The sequence below is a fragment of the Pelodiscus sinensis genome, chromosome 4 (genome assembly GCF_049634645.1).
Source record: "Pelodiscus sinensis isolate JC-2024 chromosome 4, ASM4963464v1, whole genome shotgun sequence".
Classification (NCBI taxonomy): Eukaryota; Metazoa; Chordata; order Testudines; family Trionychidae; genus Pelodiscus; species Pelodiscus sinensis.
The window spans coordinates 86,855,032-86,868,577 of record NC_134714.1 but is presented as its reverse complement, the minus strand read 5'-3'; the positions used below and the strand labels follow the sequence as shown (position 1 = coordinate 86,868,577).

At 42.7% G+C, this 13,546-nt stretch overlaps 1 long non-coding RNA gene across 2 annotated transcripts in view; it reads left to right on the top strand.

The window, feature by feature from the left end:
- Window positions 1–13,153, top strand: part of LOC112546458 (uncharacterized) — a 29,874-nt gene extending 16,721 nt beyond the window's left edge. For both annotated transcript variants that reach the window (XR_012903546.1, XR_012903547.1), the window contains 2 exons: window positions 5,659–5,817; window positions 9,034–13,153. This is a non-coding gene — a long non-coding RNA (uncharacterized LOC112546458). The remainder of the gene's footprint in view (window positions 1–5,658; window positions 5,818–9,033) is intronic.
- Window positions 13,154–13,546: the final 393 nt, after the last annotated feature.

The window sequence follows — 13,546 nt, the reverse complement described above, 5'->3', positions numbered from 1 at the left end:
ACTTGTGACATATTTCTGCAGATCACTGCTTTATTGCATTTTCTAGGAGCTGTAAACTCAAGCATCTCCATCTTGGGCCAGGGCGTGCACCTTTGAACTCCATGCTAGGGACTCTATGGATACAAAGGGTGTGTGTCTGTGGTGAGAGAAGCACTATCTTACTGAAGTAGAGCAGAGAAAGGAAATGACTCAATCATCAAAAGGCCCTCCTTCCTCAGGGAACTGTCCCTAATCAGTATTATCCCGTTACAATAATACTATTTCAGAGGCACTATGAACCAGAGCACCACGTAGCCATGTAAACTGCTTCCTGTATTTGCCAAACAAAACAACATTCAGCAATTAATAGAATTTAGCTATTAGCTTTGCTATGATAAAATAACACAAGCATTACAGCTAGTCATTTGGTCATTCTTGGTACCATGCATCTCCTACAGAGACTCCTTTTTATTTTGGAGGGTAATTTACCTGTTGTCCCATAACACTTTTGCCAGGAGAGAACAAACCTGGTTGCTTATATTTTGCTTGGCTTAAATATGTCACAGCTGTGAAAATTGTCCTTATTACCCTTGTAAGAGTTATTGCAAAGCTTCCTCATGGAACACCCTGATTAGTCATTGCTATAGTATTAGGCCAGGATACTTTGTGTTACTTGCCAGGGATCCTGTAAAGTCTCTACCTTTTTGATGATTTATAATAGAAAAAGGCAGCTACAAGAGTTGGCAATGAAACCTATGAAGAATAAAGCAATGGGCCCTCCAGAGCTCCAGAGCTCTGGGACCAGGAATATTATGGAGACTCCACTCTTTATAATTAACTGTGATTAGACACAGACACAGATGTGCAACATCTCCATAACAAATGAACCATTTGTTTATCTTTAGTGCAGTATGAGGGAAGTGCATAAGAGTGGCAAGAAAATGCTCCTTGCAGCTTTCTTTCATTTCCCTCATTCTTCTTTTTTGATCAATCAATCACCCCTCCTGCTGATACAGTAACCTGGAGATGGTGGTGGGAGTTAGGAGAGAGATTCTTGTTCCAATCAGCCTTTATTTCAGTACATAGCAAAAATGTTGCTTAAGAGTGGCTGTGTGGAAAATTCCACTGGCTATGCCTTGAGTCTGTTGCTGTTATTGCTAATGATTTGTCCTGTAACAGAGCTTAGAGACCTTAGTTGGGAACTGGGACCCCACTGTGTTCAGTACAATACACAAATATCATAAAAAGATGGTCTCTGCTTCAGAGTTTACAATCTCTCTATATATTGTAGAGTGTGTCTGTCTGTCTGATGGTGAGTCTATTTGTTCAAGAACTCCTCCTGAATGGTAAGAGCTAGGACCACCACATTTGGTATACAGCTTCCTCCTATCATAACTTAAAGCAAGGTCAGGGGTTGGTTGTGCCTGGTCAACTAGAAGCCCTGGAAAAAGGACTGTTTTCCATAACATGCAAAGGGAAGGGTTGCCGGTTGGAGGGATGCAATTTGAGTGACCATTGGGGTCCGTGAGCCCACAGGAGACAGCTATCCTTCAAAGTGTCCACTGGAGGCAGCTGTACCACCACCCAAGGGAGTGGCCAGCAAGGCTGGGGCTCTGCCATCTTACCTATTAGCACACCACACCAGGTAAATAGCCCCCCTGCACTAAACCCTTTCTCCCCTTGGCTGCAATGCCAGATTGGAGGTGGTCGGGGAGGAGAGAGAGAAAAAAGGCCGCTGGTAGCCGGGAGGAGAGAAAAGCCCCATGCTTGATGGGACCACCCACCCTGAGACTCTTGTCACACCCAAGCCCTCACTCTCACACCCCCCACCTCCAGCCTTATCCCCAAGGCCCTTCCCTGAGTCCTGGACCCTACACATCACCAGCCCCTTTCCCTGAAGGACCTGAGCAATGCCAGGTGTGACAGGGTGTGCATACCCTGCACTAGAGCAGGACAGGTGAAAACCATGTGGGTGGAGGAAGTCCCCCCCTTCAACCAGAATGGGCATGCTCCAAGTGTTGGGGCAGCAGAAAAGGCAAGAGAGCAATGCGGTCTGGGCTCATCAGCAAAGGAGAAAGATCTCCAGCCAGAGTTGCAACAGCCAGTGAGCACCAAAGTCTCAGGATGTTGCTGCCACATGGCCCCAGTGGAGCCCTAGGGAGAAGCCCCAGCCGACGGACCAGGAGACCCAGCCGCTATGTGAGATGATGTCTCCGCAGCACTAGTACGAAGTGACCGAGGGAGGGTACAGGAGCGACTTGGTGTGTTGTGGCTAGATTCCCCACTGAGGGAGTGGTGGACCGATCTGCCACTCACACGGCCTTGGGTCGGGACCTGGTAGAGCAGGGTGGGCCTGGGTGCCCCTACCAGGGCGCTAGCCCTGACCCTACTGACTCTGGCCCTTACACCTCACTGCCCTGAACCGAGAGCCCTGTACCGACTCTGGCCCTTAGGCCACACTGCCCTGAACCGAGGGCCATGTACAGACTCTGGCTACTAAGCTGCACTGCCCTGAGACAAGAGTTGTGTATAGACTCCGATGAATATGCCATACTGCCCTGTGGCCAGGGCTGTGTACGGATTCTGTGTTAACCTGAAGTGAGGAGATATTTACGGACTATAGAGGCAGCAAATGACCTGGTGGCTGAGCAGACAGCAGCCTCACCCCAGGATATCCTCACACTTGTGACGGGGTGTGCATATGCTACCACACCAGGTAAGTCTGCTAGTCTAGCTATAAGAAAAGAGACAACAAATGGAGACTACAAAGAAGACAAGGGGACCACCGGGTAACAGTGAGAAGTTTCTGAATAGCAAATAAGCAGTGCAGTGTAAGGGCAGAGGCAGGAACTGAACTGGAAGGGAATGAGGTACTTTTAAAGTAGTTCACTGTTGACTTTAAAGCTTTCAAAACTGAAAAGGAAACTGAAATAACCCCCTGAAAACTTACCTAACGAGATTTGCCTGCACATGCACTTGCATGTGCAAATGCAGGTTTTTAAAGGGCCAACTGAATATTTGCACATACAGTCAAGTGACCAGTTACTCTATTAACATATAAATACCTCCCTGTATCCACCAGTGTGGATCTTCATTTAGGGGAATCAGATCATGATTTATAACTGGATACATTTAATGTGCCCGTTTTCAGATGCCAACATTTGTCAAAGACTTCATATGCAGGTTTGATTACAGAATACAGACTTTAGCAGGGTATCATGAATTTATGGTGGCTTCAAAATGGGAGTATCAAGTCAAACTTTGGCTTTGATTCTGGGGCTTTCTGCAGTGGTGCTAGAACAGTTTTTAAAAAAGGGATGCTGAAAGCAGAAACCATGTATTTGGGTTGTTGTTGCTACTTCAAACCACGATGTATAGCAGCACCCCTGATTCCAACACCTATGGCTTTCTGCTAGGCCTAGGAGCTCTGGGTTGTTTCAGTCATACAGAGTAAACTGCTTCCCTGGGAATTAAGTGTTTGGGTATAAAATGGACCTTTTTGATCACAGAAACCTACCCAAGAAATCTCAATCTATCAAGGTTTTTGTATCCATAGGGATGATAAACAGAAACTTGATACAGCTCATGGCCATACCAGGAACAATATTGCCTCATTGCAAGGGGGCAAAAATAATGGGCCAAATTAATATCTGGTGTAATTACATTAAAGTCAGTACAGTTACACACTGGACTTTGTTCCTATATATTTTGTTATACAGGTGATAGCTGAGAGATACTAATGACAGACTGACAATGTAATGCCTTGTTTCAGCGACTGCACAAAGACCGTAGTTTGAAATTGTAAGAAAACACCTCTGCCATACAATGCGGACAGAGGGCATTATGGAGCAATAAGGAAGCAGTATACTTGATGGATTTCTGGGCAGAAATAGCATCAAGGAACTAACTTGTGAACCATCCCTTTCCCAAAAGTATATTGTATACGATTAGCAACAGAGATCAGATTGAATCCAAATGTTAAGTGTCAGGAAAGTTCATGAAGCATGATACGTGGGCAGCAATGAATAAAAATAAATAGTTTGTGTAAGAAATCTTTTTTTTATTATTTCAGCAAACTACTGTGAAGACCACTCTGGACCTTTGTAACATGAATTGTCACGCATACCTTTCAACATTCCTCAAAACAAATGTATTGAAACATCAGTGCTAAAGTCTTGGAGGAGAAAAGTAGGGTTGTGGTTTAAAAGTTTATGAACCTGAAACTCCCAGAGCTTCTCCGGATTCCTAAAGAAACCCCTGAGTTTGATTCTTTGTTCATGTTTACTGTGATAAATCAGAAGTGACACCAGTGAAGTCAATGGAGTTATATTGGTATAAGTAGGAGGTGAACCAGGCTTTGGTTTGACAGGGGCAGGGTCTGAGTGGCTGGAGAGAAAGTTCACCAGAAAGCCATTGGAACAGAAATGAAATTACTGAGCTTTCAGGTTTGTTTTTACAAGAATCATGTAAAGCAAAACAACACTTCAGACCCCAGAGATGTTGCAGGCTCTGTCCATGTTCTATTCATGAGGTTTAAATCTATACAAAGGACTAATTAGGAACATAAACTCAGTTAGGGTATGTCTAGATTACATGCCTCTGTCGCCAGAGGCATGTAGATTAGGCTACCAGGCATAGGAAGATGAAGCAGCGATTTAAATAATCGCCACTTCATTTAAATTTACATGGCTGCCGCGCTGAGCCGACAAACAGTCTGGACGCGCAGGTGTCAACATCAAAGGCATTTGTCGACCACCCAGGTATGCCTCCTGGGATGAGGTATACCTGGGTGGTCGACAAATGCCTTTGATGTTGACACCCGCGCGTCCAGACTACCGCGCTGAGCCGACAAACAGCTGATTAACTGTTTGTCAGCTCAGCGTGGCAGCCATGTAAATTTAAATGAAGCGGCGATTATTTAAATCGCCGCTTCATTTTCCTATGCCTGGTAGCCTAATCTACATGCCTCTGGCGACAGAGGCATGTAGTCTAGACGTACCCTTAGTTAGTGTCCTGTAGCACTCCCTGCTTTGGATTCTGCCTAACAACGCCTCCAGCTAGTCCAGATTCTTTGCATATTTCTGAGTCTAACTAAGCTCAGCTGCTTCTAACTCTTTTCTAACAGAATTGTTCCTGAATAGTTTCAAACCACAGATGCACAGTCTGGCTCAGCAAAGCTCCTTTTATGCCACAATAGGCATAGTGCTAGGGAGCACAGAACTCTGCCCTCAACTCATCCTTGTCTAGGATAGTGGTTCTCAACCAAGGGTATATGTACCCCTGGGGATACCCAGAAGTCTTTCATAGGATACATTAGCTCATCTAGAGATTTGCCTTGTTTTGCAACAGGCTACATTTTAAAAATATATATAAAAGTCAATACAAACTAAAACGTCATGACTTGTTTATGCTGCTCTATCTGCTATACATTGAAATCAATTTATTTTACAATTATATGGTAAAAGTGAGGAAAATATGCCATTTTTCAGCTATTGGTGCTAAGATGTATTTTTATGTCTGATTTCATAAGTAGTTTCTAAATGCAGTAAAATGTGGGGTACACAAGACAAGTCAGACTTCAGAAAAGGATACAGTAGTCTGGAAAGATTGAGAACCACTGATCTAGGACAACAATAGGGTACAGCCTGTGACATCTCCTTTCTCCTCGTGTCTTCAAAGGGTGACTGTCTGACCTATTCCCCAGCCTGAACTTTTGGAGAAGTGGCAGTCAGCAAGCTCCTCTCCAGCCATCACGTGCAGCATATCCACCTTCTTCAGAGACTGATACATCAGCAGTAGCTGGACCACGGAATGCTCCTTGTTTTCTACTGCTGCCAGGTATTCTGATGTCTCCACGCTAATGAGGTGTAACAAAGCAAAGAACAAAAACAGCTGAACTTCTCTCATCCAATTCCCCTTGAGATGAAATACTTATAAGTGGTAGTAATACAGGTTGGACCTCCATGGTCCAGCACCCTCAAGACCTGACCATTCCTGAATAAGGGAGTGTGCTGATACAGAGGAGGTCCAATGCTGGCCCCTCTACAACTGGCCTCTCCCAGCTGGGCTCCCCTCCTGGCCGCTGACCCCACTGTTGGCCCCAGCCACCGCGCTCCACTCCAAGCCTAGTTCTGCTCCTGGCCACTGGCCATGAGCCTGGCTTCACTCCCATCCCCTGTCCTTGCCATCAGGCGGATGGCCTGGCTACACTTCCAGCCCTGGCCCTGGTTCTTGTCAGACCAGAGAATTCCTGAACCAGAGAGGTTCAACCTGTAGTAGAAAATTGAGTAGGTTATTTCTAATGAGCAGTCACACTTCAAGAAAACAGAGTTAAAATACTGTACAGCCTGACTGTCCATGTCACTCTTTTTCCTCCATCAACAGCTGCTCCTCTTACCTCTTGGTCAGAAGTAAATTCTCACTTCTTCAAACAGCCCCACTCCTCCTTGGTCAGTTTCACCAGAATGAATTGTATCAGGGCTTTTTTTCCCCTCCTAATTTACTAGCCTCACCTCCCACAAACGTATCTTTGTTCAAAGCCAGTCATAAGCAATAGGGATCCAAATGAGCTTAATGCCTACACTAACCCAAGGCAGACTGCAAGTAGATCCCTTGTTTGTTATGGCAACTGAGCAGGAAAATCCTCTTCCAAGATAACAGCATTAAATTCAGAAAGAGCAGAAGCCTGGCAAATTGAAAAAAAAAGGACAATATGAGAAACGAAAATGACTGGCTATATTGGATAAGTGAAAGGAAACATGTCCACAATGGGTCAGAGTAAACTGATATAAGGTCAATAGCTAAGGGAGAACTGATTAGGACACATGACAACAGACTCCATAATTAAAATCTTTCCTGCTTGAATTGGAAAAGAAGAGAAGGGGCCAGAGCCTGCAGTCCTTTGTGGCCCTGTCACTGGTCTGCTGGGAAACACTGGAGAAGCCATGTCACTGCCTTGGGCCTCAGTTTCCCACCCCATTCATAAAATAATTATAGTGACCTCCTTTGTCAAGTGCTTTGAGCTCTGCTGACAATAAGCACCTTATGAGAGCTAGGTACTATTGTTATTTTTAAGCTAGATTCTGTTGACGCCTCTGGGATTTTAGTTAAATAAGAACCTTCCCTCCCACCCTGCTGCTTTTTCCTATAGATGAGTTTTGTCTGAATTTTTACTGGGTGGTCTTTTAAATTAGTGGTTATTTTAAATAAATATGTATTTTGAGGATTTTGCATCACGCCCCGTGCACTTTGATGTAGCTTTATACAAATACCAATGTTGGGGTAAAACAGGTGAGAGAGAAACCTAGCAAACAAGCAGACATTGCAGTTCTACAGCAAGTGTTCGGGGGAGGGGGGTTATTCCTGTTTAGGACCTCCAATGGGCTAGCACTGGCACTCTCTGTGCCTGCCTATTAAACATACTTCATGTTGTACAACAATGTGAATGGACAGAGAAAGCTCACACTTATCAATGATGCAAATCTGAATAAAATAAAAGGGGATTGACTGGAGATTAATATGTATTGGAGTATGGTAAATTATACCCTTTCTCCTGCTCAGGTAAGATAGCAAGAAGTATGGTAAACTGGCTTAGGACAGTCTATAGCCAAAGAGCGCAGCCAATAAAAAGTTAGTTAAGAAAGCTTTTTAGAGGCAACAAATGTGTCTATGTTAGGCACAAAGATTTGCATCATGAGATGTTGTTGAAATATGGATTAGTCATCATGCCTTGCTGGCTGTTTCAGGTTTACTACTTTTGATCATTTTATTATAATAGTATCTTAGCCCCAGCTAAGATCAGGGTCCTGTTTTACTAGGCTCTGTATGAACACATAAGAACACACAGTCTCTGTCCTGAAGAATTTACAGTCTAGAGTCTGATCCTACAAACTCGTAAATTTGACTAATCCAATGAAACACAAGTTTAAAGTTAAGCATGTGTGTAAGTCATTGCAAGACCAGGGGCTAAGCAGATATGATAGCCCAGGAAGGTCTTATTACCCCCATTTTACAGAGAGAGTGCAGACAAATGAAGCCCGTGGCAGAGCCAAAATTTGGACCCAGATCTCCTCAGTTGTAGTCTAGTATATAAGCCACTATCACCACCCAAGCACTAGTTCCTTTCTAGATAATCCACACCATTTTGAAAATTCTCTCGCTCACTCGATCTCAGTCTCCAATTCTTTCCTTTGGATTCCCAAATTTATCATTGTTGAATTTAAACTCTTAGGCTATGTCTACACTGACGCGATCTTGCGCCAGAGCTATGCAAATGAGTCTAAGTGTGGAATATCGCTGAGCATCATTTGCATATCTAATGAGCTGCCGTTTTTGCAGAAAAGGCTCTTGCGCAAGAAGGAGCTGTCTACACTGCCCCTTCTTGCGCAAGAAAAACTCTCTTGCGCAATGCTGTTGTTCCTGAAAATAATCAGCGTAACAGCATTGCGCAAGAGGGTTTTTCTTGCACAAGAAGGGGCAGTGTAGACAGCTCCTTCTTGCGCAAAAGCCTCTTCCGCAAAATGGCGGCTCATGAGATATGCAAATGAGGCTCGGCGATATTCTACGCTTAGCCTCATTTGCATAGCTCTGCCGCAAGATCGCGCCAGTGTAGACATAGCCTTACTGATCAATTTAACACCATAATCTACAGAACTGCACTGTCTGCTTGTTTACTAGGTTTCTCCCTAGCCTATTTGTACTCCAACATTGCTATTTGTATAAAACTACATCAAAGTGCCTGGGATGCAATGCAATATCCTCAAAACAACACAAAATACATTTTTATTTAAAATAACCAACAACATAAAAGCCCAGTCAGTAAAAATTCAGACAAAACCAACCAGGTGGGAAAAAGCAATGGGGAAGCAGGGAAAGTAATAAACATGAGGTCCTGCTGTCAGAGTAAAAAGCACTCATGGAACAGAAAAAATTAAAGAGGTTGTTACAGGTAGTGAGAAATGGACTGAGGAGTGTGTTAACCTGCCACTGAAAGCACAGCAGTGGGATCTTTACAAATACCTGTCAGGATAAACTTTTCCTTTAAATAAATTCTAGTTGTGGAAGCCAAGAAGAAATGAATGAACTCTGAGAATGCAAGTCCTGGGAGGATGCTTCTAGAAGGGTAAAGCCGTCCAAAGGGGATAGATGAGAAGACTACAAGCCACAGCATTTATAGGCATATCCCTGAATGGTGAGAGAGACTTTTGGAAGGTAACCAGCTCTAGTGATAGCAATCACTAGGAACACACAATACTGCCGACCTGATCCCTTGCTCAAACTTAACTCCCAATGAAGTTTTGCATGAGCGTAGAGCATAGTTTGGAGCCCTGCCTGTGCGTTGCTGATAGCATGTTCTGAGTGAATGTTCTGTTTTTAGGATTGCCAGGTGTCCGGTTTTGACCAGATAGTCCAGTATTTGAGCTTTCTATTTGGGAAACACATTGAGAAAATATAAATGTCCGGTATTTTCTAAATAAGATGTAATGTAGATTGTGATGTAATGTCAAGTGTGTCCAGTATTTTTGTTGAAACCATCTGGCAACCCTATCTGTTTTGTGCTGAAGTGCAGCCACAGTACAAGTGTTTAGCAGTGGGCCTGGCAATGTGAAGCATACAACACAGCTAGTGAAGTTAAGAAGTTGTATGAAAGGTGGCTATACTGTAAGGGATGCATTGCTGTGTGTTTTCTCTGCAGTGTGCTGATAAAGAGCAGGCAGCTATCCCTCCTCCCATATGTCCTGCCATCCAGAGAAGAGGATAAGAAAAAAAACAAAGGAAGAAGGGAAAAGGTTATGTGGTCAGAGTGGGTGGGGTAAGACCACCACCCATCATGTCTTATCGTCCCTCACACAGACATAAACTCCATTCTAGAGGGTCATGCAAAGTGGTATTCAGAGTGACAGCAATGGAACTAACTGAGAAACAACTCACCAAAAAGAATTACAAAGGAAAATATACTTGACTGTTCTCTTTTTTTGCCTGACTCCTTTAGAATAGTCTTTTTGCAACCCACAGTCCTACACAGTGAACATGTGCTGTCCCTTGAAACTCCAAGTTAGGCAAATCCCCGCTGAGGAACACTTTTGCCTCTTAGCTGCAGGAAATGCCCCCTCCCATATCATTTACATGGTGGAGAATGACTCAGTAAGTGTCAGGCCATGATTAAAAAGGAAGTGTACAGAATGTACTAAGCACTGAGAAACTCATGTGGATGGGTGGGGAGCAAATCGGGTGTGAAAGGGCACCTAACCATGTACCACAAGCCTAGTTTTTGTTTGGAGTTATTTTAATCTTAAAGATGTTTCTTATTTACAGAGAGTGATGAATGTGCAATGCCCTTTACAAAATGAGAAAGAGACACCAGGAGAAATTCATCCCTGGTGTAACTCCATCGACTTCAAAGGAGTTGTGTTAGCAGTTCTTTTGGGTCAAACTTCCTGCCCATAAGAGCTAGCCATTTGAAGACCTGATACTGCAAACTATTGAACACAACTCCCACAGATTTCAACAGGAGCTGAAGGGACTCAGCATTTTGCAAGAGATACTTGGAACTCAGCAGATCTGAGCCCATGCTCAGCCAAATAGCATGAACTGCACAATGGTTCAGGTCCAAGAAGGTGTGAAGACAAAGAAGTGCAAATTAAGGGTTTGTAGCACATTAAGGGCATGTTTACACAGCAGAGCTAAAATCAAATTAAGCTATGCAACTTCAGCTATGTCAACTGCATAACCTAAGTCAAAACAGCTTAATTTGACTTTTGGTGCTGTCTACACAGCAGGAAGTTGAAGGAAGAACACTCTTCCTTTGACTTCCCTTGCTCCTTGTGAAATGAGGGTTATAGGAGTTGAGGTAAGAAGTCCTCCAGCTTGTCATTATTTCAAAATAATGGCTTGCTGTGTAGACGCGCTCTTTGTTGTTTCGGAATAATATCAGTTATTCCAAAATAATACTGCTGTATAGACATAGCCTAAGAGTGTCAGTGTGCTGAGCAGCATGAAATAAAGTGTGGAACTAAGAACAGGAGCAGCCAAATAGAACTGTTGGGTGCAGAGGAGCGTAAAAACAAGCTGCAGTAGAATGATGGAAAAAATTAGTTGATGTAGAGTGAAAGGAAACCACATAGATTACTGTAGGGGAAATATTCAAGGGCATCCATTTGAATAATGAACCATGTTTACAGTAACAATACATAGCAGGAACTTACAATCTGAATGGTGAATAAACTTAGTACTAAATTGTCTCCCCCCAACTCAGATGTACATAACAAAAGGTAAAGAGAAAGCACAGTAAAGAGAAGCTCTTATTGACCCTTTCATAACACTAGAACAAGGAAAGGTAACACATTTAAAACCAGTACAAGAAAATTACACAAGGCACAAAACCCATAGAATTCACTGCCATGGTATATAATGAAAACCTACCACTTACATTCTAACCATGATCAGACCTTTATGCAAACAATGAAAATATTCACAAATACATTAATTAGATGTAGAAAAAAACCCTGTTTTAAAAATGAATATAAATGAATATAAAAATGAATATAACCTTGATGTTTCAGGACATAAGCCAATCACTAACTTCTGCACGGGTACATCTACGCTGCGGTGCTATTCGGGATACCGCAATAGCATTTTCTGTGTCTTGACATCAAGCCCATTATTTTGAAATGTAATTGAAATAACAGGCACAATATTCTGACATCCTGATAAATCTTGTTCCACAAGGATTAAAGGACTTGTTGGAATAGCACTATATTTCAAAATTTGGTGCTGTGTAGACAGAGCCAAATTTCTAAATAGGCTGTTTTGAAATAAGCTTGAAATAAGGTGCTCAAATTGCATAGCTTATTTTGAGCTAGCACCACAGTGTAGACACACCTTGAGAAAGAAACTTTCTTTGGGGGAAGATTATTCCACAACTGTTCACTAAGGAGCTGTTTACTTTGAAGTATCTGATTCTGGCTATTGATGGAGGCAAAACTGACCTCGATGGAGCATGCACCTCATCTAGTCTGGCTAGCAATTCCTATTTTGTCCTCAATATAGATCTCTATTTCACATTCTTTCTGTGCAGGCTGTTACTTATTGAATATTAAGTGAGAGATTAGCTGTGGAGCATATACTGGATTTCTCAGTGAGGGCAGGAGACAACTCTGTGGCTTGACAAGGAAAATTTTGTCCATATTTTATAAATGCTTAATTATAGTGGAATTTGTCAGGTCTGTTTCTATTGAAAAAATGATACATTCAGTACCTGAACTTTATATGAACATTACAGTTTTTAAAGGTCAAGTATTCTATTCACCACAGCAAACATCACACTTGCAAAACGGTTAATTTGGAAAAAAAATAAAGGTTACCGAGCTTGATTTTTCCAGGAGGCCTCCATAAAAATGTATCCTTCTATTCCCACTCACACTCATAGTATATTCCTTCCATTTTATCCTCTTCTCTCTTTCTCTTAAATTCCCTCTCCTGGAACTCCAACAGATTATCCCCATACATGGTTGGCCCAAAGGTTTTTGGCAAAGGTGTGATGGCTATGTCTAGACTACAGGCTTCTTGTGCAAGAAGCTTTTTGCGGAAGAAAACTTCTTGCACAAGAGAGCGTCCATACTGCAAAAGCGCATTGAAAAAGTGATGCGCTTTTATGAAAGAGAGTGTTCAGGCTGCCTGGATGCTCTCTCACAAGTAAGCAGTGATTGCTATGGACAAAATGGCCACCAGGGCACCTGTGCTTTTACCTCTTCTCTCTTCTTGCGCAAAAAACTCCTCTTCCCCGTCCACACACACCTTTTTGCGAAAGAACTCTTTCACAAAAAGGAGTTATTCCTCATAAAATGAGGAGTACCTACACCAGAAAAACCCCTCTGTTCTTTCGTTTTACTTGCACAAAAGCGTGCTTGAGGTATGAATGCTCCGTGAGCTTTCGCGTGAAAAGTCTGTAGTGTAGACCTAGTCTAAGTGAACTATAAATTTGGCACCCTCTTCCCCACATTCAATGTAGAAAAAAATTAGAAGTCTAAAATGAAATTTTACCTTTGTTAATTTGGCATTTGAAATGAACAATGTAAAAATAAAAATGTTTATTGATTTTTTTCTATTATTCATTAATTCTAACACAATTATGCTGACTGGCTACGTCTAGACTGGCATGATTTTCCGCAAATGCTTTTAACGGAAAAGTTTTCCGTTAAAAGCATTTGCGGAAAAGAGCGTCTAGATTGGCACGGATGCTTTTCCGCAAAAGCACTTTTGCGCAAAAGCATCCGTGGCCAATCTAGATGTGCTTTTGCGCAAAAAAGCCCAGATCGCCCTTTTTGCAATCAGGGCTTTTTTGCGCAAAACAAATCTGAGCTGTCTACACTGGCCCTTTTGCGCAAAAGCTTTTGCGCAAAAGGACTTTTTCCCGAACGGAAGCAGCATGGTATTTCCGCAAGAAGCACTGATTTCTTACATGAGATCGTCAGTGTTCTTGTGGAAATTCAAGTGGCCAGTGTAGACAGCTGGCAAGTTTTTCCTCAAAAGCAACTGCTTTTACGGAAAAACTTGCCAGTCTAGACAT